The sequence below is a fragment of the Euleptes europaea genome, chromosome 17 (assembly GCF_029931775.1).
Source record: "Euleptes europaea isolate rEulEur1 chromosome 17, rEulEur1.hap1, whole genome shotgun sequence".
NCBI classification, from domain to species: Eukaryota; Metazoa; Chordata; class Lepidosauria; order Squamata; family Sphaerodactylidae; genus Euleptes; species Euleptes europaea.
In genome coordinates, this window is record NC_079328.1 from 29,500,691 (window position 1) to 29,514,750 (window position 14,060).

A 14,060-nucleotide genomic window follows, 5' to 3' on the forward strand; every position below is an offset into this window, starting at 1 on the left:
TTTGAATCCCCACTCCGCCAAAGAACCTTGCTGGGTGACCATGGGCCACTCAGTCACTTACTCTCAGTCTAACCTACCAAACAGGGTTGTTGTGAGGATAAAAATGAGGAGAATGATGTAAGCCGTTTTAGGTCCCCATTGGGGAGAAAGGTGGCCTGTAAATCAAGTAAATAAATAAATTGTGCACACAGAAGATCCCACATTCCATCCCATTAGGAAGGGGCTGTGGCTCAGTGGTAGAGCATCTGCTTGGCATGCAGAAGGTCCCACGTTCAATCTCCAGCATCTCAAGTTAAAGGGACTAGGCAGGTAGGTGATGTAAAAGACCCCTGCCTGAGACCCTGGAGAGCTGCTGCCAGTCGACAATACTGACTTTGATGGACCAAGGGCCTTCCCAGTATGGTCCCAAAGTGTAATTTCTTGCCTCCTGTTTTTTCCTCATGACAACCCTGTGAGGTAGGTTAGGCTGACATTGTGTGACTGGGTCAAGGTCGCCCTCCATGGCAGAGTAGGGATCTGAACTAGGATTTCTCAGATCCGAGTCTGACACTCTAACCCAGGGGTGTCGAACTCAATTGTTACGAGAGCCGGATATGACATAAATGTCACTCGGTCGGGCCATGCCTCGCCAGCCCAGATAGGGAGCGGGGAAGGTGGCTGGCTGGATAAGAGCTCTCAAGGGGCCGGATCCGGCCCCTGGGCCTTATGCTTGGTACCCCTGCTCTAACCACTACATCATGCTGGCTGTCACTTGCATCTGAGATCTTAGAGAACCGCTCTTGTATGTTTCTTCATAAGATATCCAAAAATAGACACTTCTGTGTAAATAGTAATTCAACTAGAACTTGCACAGAAAGGCAATAAAGTCACTGATTATCAAAACAAGTTAAGCTTTGTTAACATGAAGGGTAAGTATACACAAGTATGGAATGCCAAACAACAAAAACGTACAAATTGTGTGTACAATAAAAATGTATGCAATAATAGAATAACAAGTATTTCTTTGTTGTTTTCTTCACAGGAATCACGGGTAAGTATACCCTTTAGGTCAGAGAGGAAGAAGACGGCTGTTTCTGTTCTTCATCAGTTCCTCCTCATGAACCTGTAAATGTATCCGCATTCTTTTTAAGCTTCCTCATCTTACTCCATTTTTCATGGGTGTTGAATAGATTTACCAAAATTCAATCTTATAGCTTGGGGACGTGCCCTCTAGGTATAGCATGTTGGTTCCCTATGGAGTAAGATGAGGAAGCTTAAAAAGGATATGGATACATTTACAGGTTCATGAGGAGAAACTGATGAAGAACAGAAACGGCCGTCTTCTTCCTCTCTGTCCTAAAGGGTATACTTACAGTGAGGGGAAAAAGTATTTGATCCCCTGCTGAATTTGCCCATTTGCCCTCTGACGAAGAAATGACCAGTCCATAATTTTAATGGTAGGTCTATTGTAGCTGTGAGAGACAGAATAACAACAGGAAAACCCCCATAAACCCAGAAGACAAAAGTCAGAGATTGATGTGCATTATAATGAGTGAAATAAGTATTTGATCCCTTTGCAAAAGATGACTTCGTACTTGGTGGCAAAACCCTTGTTGGCAATTACAGAGGTCAGACGTTTCTTGTAGGTGGCCACCAGGTTTGCACACATCTCAGGAGACTTTTGTCTTCTGGGTTTTTTCCTGTTGTTATTCTGTCTCTCACAGCTACAATAAACCTACCATTAAAATTATGGACTGGTCATTTCTTCGTCAAAGGGCAAACGGGCAAATTTAGCAGGGGATCAAATACTTTTTCCCCTCACTGTACCCGTGATTCCTGTGAAGAAAACGAGAAAGAAATACTCATTATTCTATTATTGCATACATTTTTGTTGTACACACAATTTGTATGTTTTTGTTGTTTGGCATTCCATACTTGGGAATACTTACCCTTCTTGTTAACAAAGCTTCACTTGTTTTGATAATCAGTGACTTTATTGCTGTTTCTTCATAAGAAGCAAAGGCTTTAACTTGGCTTACTTCGGAGCAATTTTACAGACTTGACTGAAACCCCTGCAGCTGGGAGGCTTGTGCGGAGCACAGCAGACGGCTCATGCCAAGTCTAGGAGAGCGGGGGTTCTGTGCCATTGGCTGCAGCTGGCGAGGCTGACTTCCCCATTACTCTGAAATATTTCGAACGTGGCTATCCAGTATTTATTGTCTGGAGGGAAGGGTTGGGAAGTAAGCCTAAAAAAAGCAAATGCAAAAAAAAAAAAAAATCAATTATCTCTCCACCTTGTCTTGTTTTTCTAGATAACTCCTCTATAATTAAGATCACCCTCAAACAGAACAACAAAGCTCTGGCGTTGGCGCTTACTGCAGCCAAGGGAGAGGCTCGAGAACTGACCAAAGAGAAGATGCTGCTGCAGAAAGAAGTGAAGCTGGGGGACTTTGAAAGGGCTCGCCTGCGCCAAAAGCTCTTCACTGTGGTACTGTATTGGCTGGTTTTATTTGATCCTGCAGAAAATGGCTTGAGCCACCACAGAAACCTGATTACAAAGTACAGAGAAGAATTTTGCTGCGAGTTATGGGAGGGCGTGGTGCACGTGTATTCTTAAGTTCCTCCTGTAGGTGATAATGTCCTGACCTGGATGGGCCAGATAGCTCGATGTTGGAAGCCAAGCAGGGTCAGCCCTGGCTAGTACTTGGTTGGGAGACCACCAAGGAATTCCACAGTTGCTATTGCAGAGGAAGGCACTGGCAAACCACCTCTGTTAGTCTCTTGCCTTGAAAACCCCATAAGGGGTCGCCATAAGTTGTCTGTGACTTGACAGCACTTCTCTCTCTCACACACACAAAGGTGGTAACAGTTTGTTGTTGAAGCCCCCCTCCCACTTTCTTAACAAGCTCTATTGTTTTCCCTGAATGGTGCAAGGCTGCTGATTCTTGTCTGTCCCCGCCCCCTCGCGCATATATCCTTTGTGGCAAGTTGGGGGAACTGGGACATTTGTCTTTTAACGTTTAGTTCTATTTGTCCCACACATTTGGCCACCGTACCACTAAGAGCAGAGTTGGGGGGTGTTTTTGTATCTATATTAGTTTGTTTCTGCTGCTGTCATTTACCCTGAAAGGTAAAAGACCATTTGTGCTTTAAAAACAACATGAGTCACATCTGACTCATGGCCACCCAATCCACAGGGCGTTCCAGGCAAAAGATGAAGAGATGGTTTGTCATTGTCTTCCCTTCTGCACAGCATCCCTGGTTTTTAGTGGTCTCCCGTCCAAGTACTAACCAGGGCTGACCCTGCTTAGCTTCCAGGTTCTGACAGGCTCAGGCAAAGCTGGACTATTCAGGTTGCTCATTTGTACTTATACCTTGGAATAGACTGCTAGCAGGGGATGGAAACTAAAGGAACTGTTGCTACTAAATAAATCAGGTATCCTGTGACAGTGAGATTAAACAGATAGAATAGGAAGTTAGAGATATAGCTTAAGTAATTAACTACTTTATGGGGATGGGAAATGCAAGATACGCATAGGTGTAAAAGAAAATCACTGCAATTATACACCTCTTTTTTCCCCAGTGGGAGCCCAGGGATGGGAAATGCAAAATCTAGCTTAAGTTATTAACTACTTTATGTGGATGGGAAATGCAAGATACCTATAGGTGTAGAAGAAAATTACTTCATTTATACGCCTCTTTTCTCCCTAATGGGAGCCCAAAGCTGCTTACATCATTCTGCTCTCCATTTTATCCTCACAACAACCCTGCGAGACAGGTTAGGCTGAGAGTGTGTGACTGGCCCAAAGTCGCACAGCACACTTCCATGGCAGCATGGGGATTCAAACCTGGGTCTCCCACATCCTAGTCTAACCACTATACTGCACTGGCTTGTTATATCTGCTTATGTCGCTGTATTTTGGCTGTCTTAACAAGTTAGAAGTGTCTCACACCCATGCTTAATGAAGGGATCACTGTTTGGAGTGGATTTTGTTTTAACTGGCCTCTAATGTTAACATCCCCCCGCTGCATCTGATGCAGTAGGCTATGACTCACGAAAACATATGCTGAAGTACATTGTCAGGTTGCAAGGTGCTATTTAAGATTAAGTTAATTCATGCTGTCGTATTCCCTATTGCTATGTATGGGTCTGAAAGCTGGACATTGAAGAAAGCAGATAGGAAGAAATTCGACTCCTTTAAAATGTGGTGTTGGAGTGTTATGGATACCGTAGACTACCAAAAAGACAAATCATTGGGTTATAGATCAAATCAAGCCTGAACTGACCTTAGAAGCTAAAATGACTAAACTGAGGCTATCATATTTTGGTCACATTATGAGAAGACAAGAGTCACTAGAAAAGACAGTCATGCTAGGAAAAGTTGAGGGCAGCAGGAAAAGAGGAAGACCCAACAAGAAATGGATTGACTCAATAAAGGAAGCCACAGCCCTTAGTTTGCAAGATCTGAGAAAGGCTGTCAAAGATAGGACATTTTGGAGGACACTGATTCATAGGGTCGCCATGAGTCAGAAGCGACTTGATGGCACTTAACACACACACAAGGTGCTGTTGGACTCCCTATTTTATTTTACTGCTACAGGCTACTCATCTGTAGCATTTATCCTATAAGTTACTACTTGCATTGTAAAAAGAATAGTCCTGTATATTGTAAAAAAGAAAAAAGGGGAAATCTAATTGAGGGTTTCATATGAAATGTTGCAATTATTGGGCATCTAATATATACTGGGTATTTTACTTCTCTTGTTGGAGAAAGGAAGTTGTTTCAGGTAGGATCTTGCACAGGAGTTCTTTTAATCTTGCAGTATATTGTGAGAGTCAAAGCATTAAGAAACAAGACTGGCAGTTGTTCTTTAATCTATTACCTGCACAAAAACCTTTGCTAGTTAAAGCTTAGAAGCGGAAATTAGCATTCATGGTTGACCAGATTAAATAAGATGAGGAGTAGCGACTAGATCAGTTTATTTTATCAAGTATAGATGGGGTGTATTAAACTAGAGAAGGGGGAAAATGGGGGGTGGGGTGGGGTGGAAACCAGGTATGGGTTACAATTATGACTTTTTGGTGTTTTAAGGAGTCTTACTAATTGTGCTCATTCTTTTGCGTGTGTTTATCCATTGGACTTCTTAAAAATTCTGAAACTCTGCATGATTTTCAAAGGCTAACCTTTTGGCTCAGTTACATCGCAAACATAACGAATATATCGAGGAACTTCAGCTCATGAACAGCCAGCTGCTTGACATAGTCAAGCTGAGCAGCCCTTCAGAGGTGAGAGTTGTCACAGCATTGTTGGAAATTCCTCCCTTTTTCTTCTCCCCACCCATCCCATTTAACTGTAACTTTCTTAGCCAAAGATGCAACTGATTGTAGCAGCAACACCCCAGATGTCAAGGGCTACAGCACCTGCCAGGATATCTTCAGTATGTTTGGGAGGTTCCTCAGGGTATTTGGAGGTTGTACAGTAAGAATGCATGAGCAAAAGGGGTAAAGGTAAAAAGGTAAAGGTCCCCTGTGCAAGCACCGGGTCATTCCTGACCCATGGGGTGACGTCACATCCCGACGTTTACTAGGCAGACTGTGTTTACCTTTTACAGTAAGAATGCATGAGCAAAAGGGGTAGCATTTAACTATTTATTATCTTGGTGATCCAACCAGTACTTGTACCTTTTTTTTTGTGGGGAGGGACTCATTTTCAGACTTTTTAGCTTCAGGGAAACTTTCCCATGTTTTCTTGACCGCCAGTGTGTCTGCTTCTAGTATGCTTGTGTATTGCAGATGATTCTGGGAAGCATTACAGGGTACATACGTGGGGAGCTCTGGCTGGGCTTGCTGGACATCGTGGTGGTCCCCTTGTTCTGCTCCACAGTGGTGTGGAGCACCTCCTGGCGGGGCAGGGACTGGTAGTGTGGGCCAACTGCCTTTCAGAGATGCTTGGCTCCCCTGCCCTAGTCTTACCCCCCCAATTCCTTTTCATAACCTTAGTATGAATAATCATTGTATGACATAGGATGCTAAGGTGGATCTTGATAACCTCTTTTGCATTCTCCCCAATCCTAGAGCAATTCTTGTTCTTTATTACCGTCTGATGAGAGACCATCTGATGAGAGACATAGCACAACTGATATGACAGACAATCTGGCTGATGACAATCGCCCTATTCGGTATGCACAGCAATATTCTGCAGAACTTTTTGTTAACTGACTTTGAGCGCACGGTGCACGTGACAACATGGGGAATTCCAGTATGTGTCCCATTTAATGCTTTTTTCCCTAGCTGCTGTTTGCACGCCTAAGAATTTACAAATGTGAATCGGAGTCCAAGGTACTGTCACTATGGTGAGATCTCCCATTTGCTCATTCCGCTGTAGATAACAGTCTTAAATTCTTGCTGCCGTTTATTTGCTTGCTTCATTCATCGTCCTCCTTTTTCACCAAGACTCAAGGTGGACGCTAATCTGGTGAACTAGATTTGTTTCCCCACTCCTACACACGAAGCCAGCTGGGTGACCATGGGCAAGTCATGCTCTCTCAGCCTCACCCACCTCACAGGGTGTCTGTAGTTGGGAGGGGAAGGGAAGACGATTGTAAGCCGGTTTGATTCTGCCTTAAGTGGTAGAGAAAGTCGGCATATAAACACCATGTGAAGAAGAGTTGATTAACACATGAAGGTGCCTTATACTGAACCAGACTCTCTGTCCATCAAAGGCAGTATTGTCTACTCAGGCCGGCAGCGGCTCTCCAGGGTCTCGGGCAGGGATCTTTCACATCACCTACTTACCTAGTCCCTTTAACTGGAGATGCTGGGGATTGAGTCTTGGGGACTCTGTATTCTGGAAGGCAGCAGCTGAATTCTTCTGCCCCTGTGCTTTTAAGAAACAAGCCAAAGTTGTGGAAGATGAATATAATTACATTGGTTCCTAAATGACTGTGGAGCAACTTTGAGCCTAGGTATGCCTGCGTTCTCCATCTTATCCAAGGGATTCTTGTTTGGTTAGGAAAAAGCCAGTTGATGTGTGATGGGAGTGGATCTCAATGCCGGCTTTTACTGGGATTAAACAAATACACAGCCAGCACAAAATCCATTTTGTTCCTTACATTGTGATGCTTGAAGCGTGATTGCATATGAGCATGTTATTGCGGTGCGTGAATCTAACAGTGCAATCGTAAGAATATATTAGGTGCTGTGGAACACAGGCAGGATTGTGCTGATGCAGTTATCTTGTTTGTGGGCTTCCTAGAGGCACCTGGTTGGCCACTGTGTGAACAGACTGTTGGACTTGATGGGCCTTGGTCTGATCCAGCATGGATTTTCTTATGTTCTTCATTGCATCCTTCTAAGCCCATTGAAGTCAGGATTGTACTGCAAATGTTTTAATTAGAGATGGTACATTCTGTTTTGGCAAATGGAGCAGAGACAGGGCAAGTATTAAAGAACAAGGTGAGGAGGGTTGCAAAATGAAGATTGATTTGAACATTATGCATAAAACTCAGGAATATAGAATCTTGGATGCCATGTCTAGTTGAGAAGATTTTGGCACCAGGATAGTTTTTCCAGATGCACCTGAGGGACAGGCTCTTTAGAAAGGTGTTCTAGTAGACAAGGACAATATAAAACTCTATGGCCCTGAGGGAATTCCCCCCCCCCCCCGATGAAATGACGGTTTTAGCTTGAGGCTTGTCTTGAGATTCCATTTCTTACTGCGTTCCTTCTTCTTCTGCACTGGAGCTCTTGGAGAGATCGCTTCATATTTTTTGTGTTAATTTTCTCCACTTCAGAACTGCACCAAAAGCCATGAAGATTCCACTCTTGCAGGATGACGACAATAGATGTGAAAATGGCAAAGGCGATCTTGCCTCCACAAACCAGCCAGTGCTTCCCTTGCAACTGCCTACGTCGGCTGTGGGTGAACCTTTGAAGAGTGTGGCCAACCCTGCTTTGGAGAAGCCATCGTTCTCTCATCTCATTGATGAGCCAATGGCAGGCAGTGAAAGGAATGGTCAACCTTCTGGTCAGGTGGATGGCTCTGCCTTGGCACTTGACTTGGACGTACTTTTTGGAGGTATGCCAGTGCTTATAATTTGGAGGTATGCCAGTCATATAATTGTTGTGACTTGATATAGTACTTGGGATGCTCTGTGTTAACTGGGGAGCTATCCTGTGGTGTAGAGAGCAATGGTGTAGTGATTAAGAGCAAAGGTTAGGAACGGTGGACTGTAACTTGGGGAACCGGGTTTGATTCTCCACTCCTCCACATGAGCGGTGGACACTAATCTGGTGAACTGGGTTGGTTTCCCCATTCCTACACATGAAGCCAGCTGGGTGACCTTGGGCTAGTCACAGCTCTTAGAGCTCTCTCAGCCCCACCTACCTCACAGAGTGTCTGTTGTGGGGAGGGGAAGGGAGCGTGATTCTAAGCTGGTTTGATTCTTTCTTAAGTGGTAGAGAAAGTTGGCATATAAAAACCAACCCCTCTTCTTCAATCTGGTCTTGGCTTTCCATAGTATCTGGCAGAGAGGACTTTCCCACCTGGTAGCTGAGATGGGATTCTTTAACTAGAGATGCAAATGATTTAACCTCTGATCTTCTGCGTGCAAAGTAGGTACTCTGCCAATAAGCAACAGTTGTCCATTTCCTCTTTCCCATGTAGATCTTCACCACAGCCAAATACCCCTATTATATTTTTTTATCCTGCCCTTCACCCAAAGAGCTCAGGGTGATACACCGTCTTCCCCCCTGCTCCATTTTCTGGCCAATTAATCCTGAGGTTCACTGGCCCAAGGTCATTCAGTTAACTTTAAGGCACTGTGGTTTGAATATGGTTTTCCTTGGTTCTAGTAGTCCACAACTCATGGGTTTGATTACTTATTTCAGTTCTCTGTCACTTTAGGCAAACCTTCAAGTATTCCACAAAGTTCCAGGAGCTGCTCACTCTCCATTCTGAGTAACAACAGTCTTGGGCAATGCAGCCAGATCTCACAGCTGCCCAATGACTGGGTGCTGCCCTCACTTAGGCACATAACGGAGAGAAGGAAACGTACAACGGACTTCTCTGCTTCGTTCAGAGAATGTCCTTGGACGGAGCTGTCCGGTAAAGGGCTACTGGCTGGCTGGACTCCGCCAAAGGAAACGGAGCCAGCTGAAAGCAGTCAGGTGGGTGAGCTTGTCACACTGAAGGCCCAGAACAAAAGCTACAAGAAGATCAAAGCCAGCGAAGCCAAAGCTTTGGAAAAAAAGAGCATTGGAATAGAGGGCAGAGGCTCTCCTACCATCGAGTCAAAAGGGAACTTGGATGATGGTAGTGAAGGGGCAGCTCCTAACGCAACACAACCTAAAGCCCTGGGCAATAACACAACGATTGTTTTGGAAGTCTCTGCTCAGGGGGATCATCTGGAGAAAATCCAGCCACTGAACAGCCATGGCCAGAATGAAAGCCATAATTCCCAAAGTTTTTATAAAACAAAAGGGCCTTCTCCAATCCATGCGGCTTCTCCAGACCGTGTGGAGGATTTCTCCTTTTCTGAGAACAGCAGCAGCAACAACTTCGAGCGTGCCTCCCAGCTTTCCAATAAAGCTGGAGTCTGTGGAAAGATCTCTGCGGTAGACCTGGCTCCTCGGAAAGGTAAGACTGGTATTCAGGAGCCTAAAAATAAAGCACAGGTGGGGAAATATGATCAGCTAACTTGGTGCCAAAGCCCAGACAATGCCCGCCGCCTGCATCGCCAGTTCTGTTAGACGATGCTCTTTCCGATGGTGAATGTAGAAAACGGTTTAAAACAATCCCAAAAGTTCTGGGGTTCTCAACCATTCAGAACACTATATTGAAAACAAACAGTAGCTCCTTGGAGAAGACTTGCTGGGGGAGGGGGTCAGGAATCAAGTGACTGACTTCAAAAGGGAAGGCTCAAAGCCCAAGATGAATTGGAAAGCACTCTGAAAATGGTATGGTCCTCTGTTTAGATTCACGCCATGTGGCTCAAGCTGCTAAAAGCCAGAAAACCCCAGCAAAATGTTGTGCGTTGCCAAAAACATCTGCAGTTGTCAACAAGATCAATAACTGGGTACCTCCAGGTGGACAGAAGACAATGCAAGAAACTTGTAAAGAATCCTCTCCTAAGACTGCTCTTCACCGAAACGGTAAGTGACTGAAGAGCCTGTTGAAGTAGCCCAGTTGAGTTCCAATACGTGGAATGAGATGAACTGTGATCCCCCACAATATAAAGAGGGGAGTGGTTCCTAGGACTAAATGACTTGGGAAAAGCACCATTATGCAAACATAAAGCTCTTTTGTAGGTGTTCGTTAATGGTATATTCTTTCATTTATGAACTTTTATACAAAAAATTGAGCATGAATTCCGTAACTGTTAAAAACATATCTTCTTAATGATAGCGGGTTTTCTTAGGATCGAAACTTAGTACCAATCTTTTCCCCCCATCATATCCGCTTGGGAGATAATGAACCTTAATTAAACCAATAAGCTGCAGCTGCAAAATATAGCATAGATGATTTATCACTGTTCTCTTGAAGCTCCAGTCTGGTCTACGTCCTCTAAATGGTAATACTGTTAGAGCAGTTTGGCTTGGCTGTAGCACATATTTAACCACATTTATTAGAGTTAAGTACTGGGCATTCTTGTTCATTTCTAGTTCAATTGATCTCTTTTTTAACAGTGCTTTTTTTTTTTTTAGTCCTCTTGGGCATGTAGAACAAAATCCTCTAATTTGTTTTCAGTTATTTTAAGTTGGTTAAAGAATTGTTGCATCGAATCCGCAATTAAAACACACTGCTCGGCCAGCAACTGGTAGTCTGTTTTAACTTGTGCTCAATGTTGTTGAACATTTCTTCACTATCAGTTACTTTCTCCAAAACAATGTCCGTCTCCAGCAATAAGCTGTTTTCAATTGAAGAACTTGAGGGGGCAGGAACATCTGGAACAAGGGTGGCAAATTTGTTACTTTGTAAGGATTCATCTCTCAGAGGTTGTTCCTTTAACCATAAATCAAGAGCTTTAAGTTTTCTGGGTTTTGCTTGCTTTTGAGGTGGAGAAATACTTGTTTTCTGAGAAGTACGGCCACGTTTTTTATCCATTGTAAAATGTTAAGTCTGCAATAAGCAGCTTCTCAAAATCTTGGCAGCAAGGCTCACAATAATTCACAGTAGTGAGCTTTTATACAAAAATTGTGAACTTTTATGAAAACCTAGTAACATAAATCTTGTAGTTGGTTTTTATATGTCAACTTTCTCTACCACTTAAGGGAGAATCAAACTGGCTTACAATCACCTTCCCTCCCCCCCCTCCCACAACAGACACCCTGTGAGGTAGGTGGGGCTGAGAGAGCATGACTAGCCCAAGGCCCCCGGCTGGCTTCATGTGAAGGAGTGGGGAATCAAACCCAGTTCTCCAGATCAGAGTCCACCGCTCCAAACCACTATACCATGCTGGCTCACCACTATACCACATTGGTGTACGAATGATATAATTCAGATAACATAAGACAAGGTTTTGTGATTTCTCCTTGTTTCACTGCCACTTCTTCAGAAGTCTCTCTTTAAATGTCACAGATGAATCTTGGCTTCTTTCTTAGAAGTGTTACTGATTTTTTTATCCGTTTACTATACAAAACAATATTCCTATATTTACCCAACAACGTTGTCAGTTAAAACTTGACAAACCACGCTGCTCCAGGCTCATGCCTCTTCTCTTGCAAAGGTCTTTGGTTAACAGTTACTACCACTCACAATAAATCTTCTATCCTGCTAATGCTGCTATACTCCTTTGCTCTTCATATAGCTACAGATTTCATGTCACTATAACTAGATTTTAAATTTGTAGTTATATCAAAATTTAAAAAGGAAAGATTCAAATACTACCGTATATACTTGCATATAAGCCGAGTTTTTCAGCCCAAAAAAAGGGCTGAAAAAGCCGAACTCGGCTTATACGTGGGTCAATACGGTAGAGGGGGGAGGAGGGAGGGGGGAACTTACCGCTGTCACCGCCGCCGGGCCCGCACACCTTTCCCTGGCCGGCAGCGGCCTTCCTGGGCCAGCAGGAGGCCCCTCCAGGCCAGGCCAGGCCGCTGCGCCCGCGCGCCTTCTTGCAGCCGGCAGCGGCCTTCCTGGGCCGGCAGGAGGCCCCTGCAGGCCGGGCAGCTGCCGCCGCCGCGCCCACACGCCTTCCTGCGGCCGGCAGGAGGCCCCTGCAGGCTGGGCCACTGCACCCGCGTGGCTTCCTCCCGCCTCCAGCGGCCTGGAGGGGCCTCCTGCAGGCGCAGGAAGGCCGTGCCGCCGCCGATTCGCCGCCTCTCCCAGCGAGTAGGGGGTTCAGGGGCTCTTCCCCCTCCCCCCCTTGGATGGCACTGGGGTCGGGGTGGGTCAGGAGGGCGACCTGGGGCAGGGGCACAGCATTGCCGGTAAAGGGAATTTCTTATTGACCCTTGGCTTATACGCGGGTCAATAAGAAATTCCCTTTTCTGGCCTCAGATTTGGGGGGGGGGTCAGCTTATACTCGGGTCGGCTTATACCCGAGTATATACTGTATGTTAATTTAAAAAGGGAAGATTCAAATACAATAATAATGAAATGGCTACAAGAATCTTTATTTATATGTATATATACATATATGTGTGTGTATATATATATACACGCACACACACACGTATATATATATACACACACACACACACACATATATAAATAAAAATACATTAAATACTATGCAACCTGTAGGATTAAACTTTTATAATTTGTGATTTCTGTGAACTCTGAATGTATTTTACATAGTTGCATTGTGTGTGTGTGTGTATAAGATTCATGTTAGTGTAGCCATTTCATCATAATAACATTGTATTTGAATCTTTCCTTTTCAAATGTTGATATAACTTTCCTTTTAAAATGCTGGGGATGGGCTGTGGCTCAGCAGTAGAGCCTCTGCTTTGCATGCAGAAGGTCCGAGGTTCAAACCTCGGCATCTGCAGTTAAAGGGATTAGGGCAAGTTGGTGATGTGAGAGACCCTGGAGAGCCGCTGCCGGTCTGAGTAGACAATACTGACTTTGATGGACCAAAGGTCTGAGATTCAGTATAAGGCAGCTTCATGGTGTGTTCAGCTGCAAATTTAAAATCTGTAGTTATATAAAGAGCAAAGGAGTATAGCAGCTGTAGGCAATTAGGATAGATTTATTGTGAGTGATAGTAACTGTTAACCAAAGACCTTTGTGAGAGAAGCTCTTGAACTACTGAGTATCACTGCTTCTAAGTTCATATCTGCAGAGGGGCTGGATGTGCTTTTATGTCAGTGCTTTAGCATAAAAACCGAAGAAAGAAAAACAGTATTTCTAAAAATACACCGGAGCCAGAGATGTTATACATAAGCAGCAGTCCTTCTGTGCTCTCGAGTCCCTGGTTTGTGGCACATTTTCTACATCTGCAAGTACACAATTGGGATGGGGGGGCAGATAAAATCTCGCTTTGTTTCGCTGCCACATAGCTTCTGAAAACTGGCTGTTACTGCTGAGAGAAGCACTGAATGTGTGTTATGTTTTCCTTAGACAGTCGCTTGTAGAGCACGCATCTTTTGCATGGGCAGCCAGAACGTTGTGAAAGGTGGCCGACTTGTGGTGTTGCACCTTCAAAATTTGCAGTGGCTTTCATTAAAAAAAAACCCACACAAATGTTCTTTTTCACATGACTTTTTAAACATTGGGTTGGATCCAGCCTCATTTTCCAAGGGGCAGAATGGAATTTTCCTACCTCCCCCCCACTGATCTCCACCAAGTGCTGCTCCTGGGGGATAAGAGACCTTGAGGAATATATGAGAAGAGTCTGCAGCGGGAAGGGAGAATCAGTGGAAATTGCCAGTTTAGACCAGATCCAGCTCATTGTTTGGCAATTAATTTTAGTGTATAATCAAATGTTATATCTGACTCTTGGGCTTAAAAAAGGCCTATTAGGTTTACATGGAAATCTCAGTGTTCCATAGTCAACCACCCTAACTCTATTATTTATTTACTTCATTTGTACCCCAGAGCCAGCATGGTGTAGTGGTTGAGAGTGGTGGACTCTGA